Genomic DNA, 9,245 nt, shown 5'->3' with positions numbered 1-9,245 from the left:
GAGAGACCAATCATGCAAACCAAATTTTAACAAGCTCTATGTAGTTCTTCATTAATAGGTGCAAAGTACATGATGCAAGAGCTTAAACATGATCTATATGAGCACAACAATTGCCAAGTATCAAATTATTCAAGATAATATACCAATTACCACATGAAGCATTTTCTGTTTCCAACCAAATAGCAATTAACGAAGCGGTTTTCAACTCCGCCATGAACATTAAAAGTAAAAGCGAAGAACACTAGTGTTCATATGAAAAAACGGAGCATGTCTCTCTCCCATACAAAGAATGCTAGGATCCGATTTTATTCAAACAGAAATAAAAACAAAAACAAACAGACGCTCCAAGTAAAGCGCATAAGATGTGACGGAATAAAAATATAGTTTCACTTGAGGTGACCTGATAAGTTGTCGATGAAGAAGGGATGCCTTGGGCATCCCCAAGCTTAGATGCTTGAGTCTTCTTAAAATATGCAGGGATGAACCACGGGGGCATCCCCAAGCTTAGACTTTTCACTCTTCTTGATCATATTGTATCATCCTCCTCTATTGACCCTTGAAAACTTCCTCCACACCAAACTCAAAACAAACTCATTAGAGGGTTAGTGCATAATCAAAAATTCATATATTCAGAGGTGACAGAATCATTCTTAACACTTCTGGACATTGCACAAAGCTACTGAAAGTTAATGGAACAAAGAAATCCATTCAACATAGCAAAAGAGGCAATGCGAAAACAGAACAGTCCGTAAAAACGAATTTTTCAGGGGCACTTAACTTTCTCAGATGAAAAAGCTCAAATTTAATGAAAGTTGCGTACATATCTGAGGATCACGCACGTAAATTGGCATATTTTTCTGAGTTACCTAGAGACGGGGCTGCTCAATTTTGTGACAGTAAGAAATCTGTTTCTGCGCAGTAATCCAAATCTAGTATCAACCTTACTATCAAAGACTTTACTTGGCACAACAATGCAATAAAATAAAGATAAGGAGAGGTTGCTATAGTAGTAACAACTTCCAAGACGCAAAAAAACAGTAGCAAAATAAAAACATGGGTTATCTCCCAAGAAGTGCTTTCTTTATAGCCATTAAGATGGGCTCAGTAATTTTAATGATACTCTCGCAAGAAATAAGATTTGAAGCAAAAGAGAGCATCAAAAGCAAATAAGAAACACTTTTAAGTCTAACCCACTTCCTATTAAAAGGAATCTTGTAAATAAACAAGTCATGTAAGCATAATGCGACAAGCATAGAAAGGCAACACAAGCGCAACTTCAAGATTCTCAACATAAAGAGGGGAAACTTAATATTATTAAGATGCATATAACCATGTTTCCCTCTTGAAAGAACATTTCATGATCTCCAAGTTTTGTGTGTTTGTTAACAACACCGGTGACAATTTAACCATGTGCTAAGTGGTTTACAGTTATGGAAAAGATACCACGGAAAATCTCGACCCACTCAAAAAGGAAGAAAAGAAAAAGGAAGAAGCTGAAACCTGGCCCTGGCCGGCACTGCCGGCAACACTGGGCCGGCACTGCCGGTGTGTGCACCCCGGCACTGCCGGCCTGTCTGTCGACCTGAAAATTCAGAAAAGTGGCCGGCACTGCCGGCGTCTCAAGGCCGGCACTGCCGGAGTTTCACCTCCAACGGGCAGAAAAGTGGGTGGGGTATAAATACCCCCCTTCACCTACCTTGGAATGTTGCTCAAACCCTAAGATCTTCATCCTCCATTGCCGAGCCACCAAGAACACCAAAATAGCCAGATCTCCTCCCTCAACCACCCAAATCACTTGTGCTTTGGAGAATCGAAGGAGAAGACCCCGATCTACATCCTCACCGAAGCGTTTTTCATTTCCCCCTCATATGCTTGAGGGCCCCCTTGCTAGTGTTCCTCTTTGGATCCCTAGTTGATTTGTGTTGATGTATTGTTGTTGATTGTTGTGTTGTAACAGATTTGGGAGCCTCCAATTCGGTTGTGGATGTGTGCCCCAAGAACCTTGTAAAGACCCGGTTTCCGCCTCGAGGAAATCCCTTAGTGGAAGTGGGCTAGGCCTTCGTGGCGTTGCCCATAGGAGATCTGAGTGAAGCCTTCGTGGATGTTGGTTTGGCTTTCGTAGCAACCACACTCCTTCAAACATAGACGTACCTTCTTGCAAAGGAAGGGAACTACGGGAATCATCTCCGTGTCTCCGCGTGCTCCACTCTCGGTTACCTCTATCCTATTCTATCTCTTATATTGTGTAGCTATATCTTGCTTAGTTGATTACCTTGTCATATGGGTAAATTCACTTAGTTGCATATCTAGAGAATTTACCTTTGTGTCAAGCCTAAATTGAAAAAGAACTAAAAATTGGTTAGCACCTATCCCCCCCCCTCTAGGTGCGGCATATGATCCTTTCAATTGGTATCAGAGCCTCGGCTCTTATTTCGGGCTTAACCGCCTAAGAGTATGCCGAACGAGGAGTTCTCGGAAGGGGCCGCCAAGACGGTCTCCATGGAAGACTTCAATTCGTTGAAGTCCTCCATGGAAGCCCAAATGGAAAGCATGAAAAAGATGATTGCCGAGCTTTTGGCTCCGGTCCCTCCCAAGGCTCCCATTGTAGAGGTAAAGGACACGGGTGCGTTAGAAGAGGGAGATGCTTCGGAATTACCCTCCTCTACCAAACCCGTGGAAGGTGATAACTTAAACACTATCAAATCTCCTAGGGCAACTAGTGGAGGTGAGAGCTACAATCGAGTAGCTCCACCTTTTCTATCTCCCGATATACCGGTTCCCCATCCCCATATGAACATTCGGGGCGACCCACCTAAGTTTTCCATTGAGAATTTCGATACTTGGCAATTTGAGTTTCGCTCTCATGTTTGCGAGTGCCTCCAATGAACTTTAGAGAATCATCATGGAAGGCTTCAAGCCATACAACCCCGACAAGTTGACTAGAAGAGAAGCGGTTGATAGTCAACTCAACAACACCGCCTTGCACATGATTCAAACTAGTGTGGGGACAAAGGAATTGCATCGTGTTCGGAACTACACCACCGCCAAGGAAGCTTGGGATGGTTTGGCCGCTAGTTGCATTGGAAGTGAGAGCACGAGGAGGAACAAGTATAATGCTCTTAAGAATAAAGCCGAAGGTTTCATGAGGTTACCGGATGAAGATCATGAAGTCATGTATGGAAGACTTCTCACCGTTGCCGATGCCTTCCGGCTTATTGGTGCCACCCACATCAATGACTCTTGGATCAAGGAGAAGTACATTGAATGCATGATGCCGTTTGTACCCATTGATGTCAAGACTCTTGTGGGGAGGGAATGCTATTCCTCTCTCACCTCTCAACAAGTCGTGCACGAGATGCAAGCTCTCAAGGTGCTTGAGCAAAACTCTCATGATTCTCGCAATCGAGCTCTTGGGATGACAAAAGGTTCCAACCTTGCCTTGGCGGTCAACTCCGTTGAAGAAGTGATTCCTCAAGAATCTTATAGGGCATCTTGGAGTATGTCCTATCCGGAAGACTTGGAACACCACTACCATGACCACATGGCATTCCATGCTAACTCCTTTTGGGTTGACCCATCCAAGGCCAAGGAAGACAACATCAAGAGAAACAACTCAAGGGGGTTCACAAGTTCGGGCCCAAGAACAAGATCTTGCTACAATTGTGATGACAAGCGCCACTTCATTGCCGAGTGCCCCTATGAGAATAGGGAGACTCATGGTGGAAGGCTCATTCCCAAGGACAAAAGCAAAGACTCAAAGGGCAAATATTCAAAAGCCCCCAAGAAGAAATTCTACAACAACAAGACCAAGAAGGGCAAGAGGCCCTCAAAGATTGTGCTAGTGACTAGGGAAGAATATTCTTCCGATGAGGTTGAAAGCTCTAGTGATGATGAAGATGAAGAAAGCTCAAAGGAGGTGGCCGCCATTGTCACCACCAACATTCCCTCTTCATCCCTCTTCGAATCCCCCAATGAAAGTCCTCATATCAAGAATGCACATTGCTTCATGGCAAGGTCCTCCTTGGACACATCTATTGTGCTATCCACTCAAGAAGAGTACACCTCCGGTGATGATGATGTTGATGATGAAGAAGATGCAACCTCTAATGGATTGGTCGCTCTTGCCTCCCTCTCCACTAACTCTTCATCACCAAGTGAATCCCCCAATGAGGTCATTCATGTGGAGGAAGAAAGTTGCCTCATGGCTAAATCCTCCGAGGTATCATCCCCTAACCCCTCTATGCCTATCATTTCAAGTGATCTAGGGGTTGATGTTGCTAGTCTAAAAGTGAAACAAGAAATGCTAGAGTTTGATGATTTCATTCTTAACCTACAAGGTAATACTAAAAAGCATGTTTCAAAGCTCATGGTTCGTATGGCTCAACTAAATGGTACTCTTGAGAAAAAATGCCAAATAGAGAGAGAAGATGCTCTTGAACTACATGCTCTTAGAAATGCCCTTGAGGAAAGCCAAGAAACCATAGCCTCTCTTGAAGAGAGGTTAGAAAATCTTGGAGATCCTCAAGATAAAATTAACAAGCTCACTAAAGCTAAAGATCTTGCTAGAGCTAAGACTAAAGTGCTTTCAAAGGAAAAGGCCAAATTTGGTGTTGATCATGAGAAACTTGTGAGAGATCTAGATGATCTAGACAAGGCACACAAAGCCTTGAAGAGTGAATACTCTCTCCTCTCCAAGTCTTATGAGCAACTTAAAATTAGGCTCGCTTCATATGACATACCTAGCACCTCTACTCCTCTATGTGATCATGCAAATATTGTTGAGGAAAATGCTAGGTTGAAGGATGAACTTGCTAAGGCCTCCTCTCCCCAAAGTAAACTTTCTTTGGATGATCTTTTGAGTAAGCAAAGATCAAACAATGGGAAGGAGGGCCTTGGTTATAATGCCAAGGCAAAGAAGGCGAACAAGCAAAAGGCCAAGCCCGCACAAGAGAAGAAGAAAGCCATCACTAATGGTGAAGCCTCCAAGGGCAAAACCATAAATGATGATGATGCGGGAATTGCTAACCCTCACTATGTTTTATTTAAAGATTATTATGGTGATGTTTATGCTAAATATGTTGGCCCATATGATGGTTATGTTGCTTGGTCTATTTGGGTCCCAAAGACCCTTGTTGCTAACAAAAGAGGACCCATTGAGAAATGGGTACCTAAATCCAAGAATTGATCTCATGTAGGACTATGCCGCCGGAGGTTCAAAATGGGTACTTGATAGTGGATGTACAAGTCATATGACCGGCGGCAAGAACCTCGTCAAGGAGTTGAGGCCTAACATAAATGATATCACCGTCTCCGTTGACGATAATTCTAAATCCGAGGTATTGGGTTTTGGCAAGGTTGTGGTTGCACACAACATTACTCTTGTGGATGTCATGCTTGTCAAAACCCTTGGTTACAATTTGCTCTCCGTTTCCGCCCTTGGCAAGATGGGTTTCGCCGTCTTTATTGATAATGATATTGTGGTCCTCTTGTGGAGCAAGACTCTAAAAGTTGCTTTCGTTGGGTATCGCGAACACAACTTGTATGTGGTGGACTTTTCGGGGACCACCACGACAAGTGCGATGTGCCTATTCGGAAAGGCGGACGTGGGTTGGTTGTGGCATCGCCGCCTAGCCCATGTCAACATGAGAACTTTGCAAAGTCTTCACAAGGGGAACCATATTGTGGGACTAATGGAAAATGTGTCTTTTGCCAAAGATCGTGTTTGTAGGGCTTGTGTTGAAGGCAAAATACATGACTCTCCGCATCCAAGCAAGATCATCTCTTCCAAGAGGATCTTGGAGCTCCTTCATTTGGATCTCTTTGGTCCCGTTACTCATGCAAGTCTTGGTGCGAAGAAACATTGCTTGGTGATTGTTGATGACTACTCAAGATATACTTGGGTCTACTTTCTCAAGACGAAGGATGAGACTCAACAAATATTCATTGACTTTGCTACCGAGGTGCAACGTCAACACAACCTCCTCATTATGGCAATAAGAAGTGACAACGGCTCCGAGTTCAAGAACTATACACTCAATGATTTTCTTAGTGATGAGGGGATTCGACATCAATATTCCGCTGCTTACACCCCTCAACAAAATGGTGTTGCGGAGAGGAAGAACCGGACTCTTATGGATATGGCAAGATCTATGATGGCGGAGTATAAATCCCGCTATAACTTTTGGGCGGAAGCCATCTCCACCGCTTGCCACTCCTCTAACCGGTTCTATCTCCGCAAGGGCTTGAACAAGACTCCATATGAAATACTCACCTGGAACAAGCCTAATATCTCATACTTCAAGGTGTTCGGGTGTAAGTGTTTCTACAAAATCAAAGGAGTTCGTTTGTCTAAATTTGCTCCTAAAGCTTTGGAGGGTATATTTGTTGGTTACGGTGCCGAATCTCACACTTATAGAATCTTTGATGTATCCTCCGGGATTATCATTGAATCTTGTAGTGTGAAGTTCGAAGAAAATGATGGCTCCCAAGTGGGGCAAGTTGATGTTTGTGCAGGTGATGAAATACCTCAAGATGCCATAGTAAGAATGGGTGTGGGATTTTTCCGCCCCATTGAGGGACACGGTGTGGCGTCTCGGGAAGAACTATGCTCTACCACGGTGGAGCCCTCATCTTCTCAACATCAACAAACCCCATCTAGTGAAGCAAATGATGCACCAACCCAAGAACAAGAACAAGACCCTCCCTCTTATGTGCAAGATCAAGGACAAGATCAACCAAGCATTCATGATGGCTCCAATGTGGATCCAACCAACTCTTGTCATTCTCTGAATATTGTTCAAGATCAAGCACATGAGGATGAGCAACCTCAAGAAATTGAGGAAGCTCAAGTTGAAGGTCAAGACGGGGACCCAAATGATCAAGTTGATCAAGTGACACCTCCAAGGCCAAGTAGAACCAAGGAGGAGATCGAGGCCCGTCGTCTAGCAAGAAGAGAAAGGCAACTTGAGCGTCTTGAACACACACATGACAAGGTTCTTGGTGATGTAAGGGCAAAGGTTTCCACAAGAAGGCAATTGGCTAACTTTAGCAATCATCATGCTTATATCTCCTTAGTGGAACCCAAGAAAGTTTTTGAAGCCCTTGAAGATTCGGATTGGTTGGAAGCTATGCACGAAGAACTCAACAACTTCAAGCGCAACAAAGTATGGACCTTAGTAGAGAAGCCAAAGGGGTGCCGCAATGTTATAGGCACTAAATGGATTTTCAAGAACAAGCAAGATGAGTTTGGAAATGTTGTGAGGAACAAGGCAAGATTGGTGGCTCAAGGGTTCTCTCAAGTTAAGGGAATTGACTTTGGAGAAACCTATGCTCCCGTGGCTCGCCTTGAGTCCATCCGTATCCTTCTTGCTTATGCATCGCATCATAACTTTAAGTTGCAACAAATGGATGTGAAAAGTGCATTTCTTAATGGTCCTTTGCATGAAGAGGTTTATGTTAAGCAACCCCGGGGTTCGAGGATCTCAACTTTCCTAACCATGTCTACAAGCTTGATAAAGCACTTTATGGTCTCAAACAAGCTCCTAGAGCTTGGTACGAGCACCTTAAGGAATTGTTGGTAGACCGTGGGTTTGATGTTGGGCTAATCGACCCCACTCTTTTTACTAAGAGGGTCAATGGGGAGCTTTTCGTTTGCCAATTATATGTTGATGATATTATCTTTGGCTCTACTAACAAAGCTTTCAATGATGAATTCTCAAAGCTTATGACCGATAGGTTTGAGATGTCTATGATGGGATAGATGAAGTTCTTCCTTGGTTTTGAGATCAAGCAATTGAGGGAAGGAACCTTCATCAACCAAGCAAAATATCTCCAAGACATGCTCAAGAGGTTCAAGATGACCGAGTTGAAGGGTGTGGCCACTCCTATGGTTACCAAATGTCATCTTGCACTAGATCCCAATGGTAAAGAGGTGGATCAAAAGGTATATCGCTCCATGATTGGATCCTTGCTTTACCTTTGTGCATCTAGACCGGACATAGTGTTGAGTGTTGGTGTGTGTGCAAGGTATCAAGCTTCTCCTAAGGAGAGCCACATGATGGCTCTCAAAAGAATCTTTTGGTATTTGGTTGATACCCCAAGATATGGTATTTGGTACCCCAAAGGCTCAAGTTTTATTCTCAATGGATATACCGATGCGGATTGGGCGGGTGACAAGGATGATAGGAAATCAACTTCTGGGGCTTGCCAATTTCTTGGTAGGTCCTTGGTGTGTTGGTCTTCTAAGAAGCAAAATTGTATATCTCTCTCCACCGCCGAAGCCGAATATGTTGCCGCCGCGAGTGGATGCACTCAATTGTTATGGATGAGGCAAACTTTAAAGGAATACGGTGTCATTTGTGACAAAGTGCCTCTATTATGTGACAATGAAAGTGCCATCAAGATTGCCTATAATCCAAGTGCAACATTCAAGAACGAAGCATATTGAGATCCGGAATCATTTCATTAGGGATCATGTTGCCCGTGGTGATATTGAGCTTATCTATGTTCCTACCAAAGATCAACTTGCCGATATATTCACGAAGCCTCTTGATGAAGCAAGGTTCTCTTATTTGAGGAATGAGCTAAATATCATTGATTCAAGGAGTATAGCTTGACCATCTTGCAAACACACCTTTGCCTCAAAACTTTATTTGGTTTAGATGTGGGCATGGAAATAGGGGGAGTGCGGTTTAAATTATTGAGCTATCCCTCCCCCCATAATGCCAACATTAAGAAATCATTCTCCTTGTATCATATGTTGATATGTGAGCTTCAATGATGAGTAATGGCTTGGACCCAAGATATATCTTCGCGGTGCCATGCCATCACACTCATATATGGTGGCCTAGGCCACCGCACTCTTCTTTGTGAAGAGTTGGAGTAATTTGGGACTTTATTGGACTTCATTTGACTATCTTTTGTTCTTATGGGAAATCACTCATGTTTGGTCTTCATTTGCAATATTTTGCAAATATGAGTGATATTGTACCATCAACAGTGTGCTCTTTCTATCCTAAGCCCCACCTTTCCTAAAAGAAACCATTTCTATCTACATACACTAAAACTCTGCATTTTTCGAGGGTTTTTTGGGCTGTGGGCAGCTTCGGCGGCACTGCCGGTGCCTTCTCACCGGCACTGCCGGTGGCACCGGCACTGCCGGCCTCGGCTGGGAGGCACTGCCGCTGCTGCGGTGGGATATGTTGAGGGCCCGCAGGGGTAGTTAGGGCAAGTGCCTCTTTCTCCCC

Source organism: Lolium rigidum, chromosome 2, assembly GCF_022539505.1.
Source record: "Lolium rigidum isolate FL_2022 chromosome 2, APGP_CSIRO_Lrig_0.1, whole genome shotgun sequence".
Taxonomy (NCBI): domain Eukaryota; kingdom Viridiplantae; phylum Streptophyta; class Magnoliopsida; order Poales; family Poaceae; genus Lolium; species Lolium rigidum.
The sequence above is the reverse complement of the archived record's forward strand: the minus strand, read 5'-3'. Positions refer to the sequence as shown.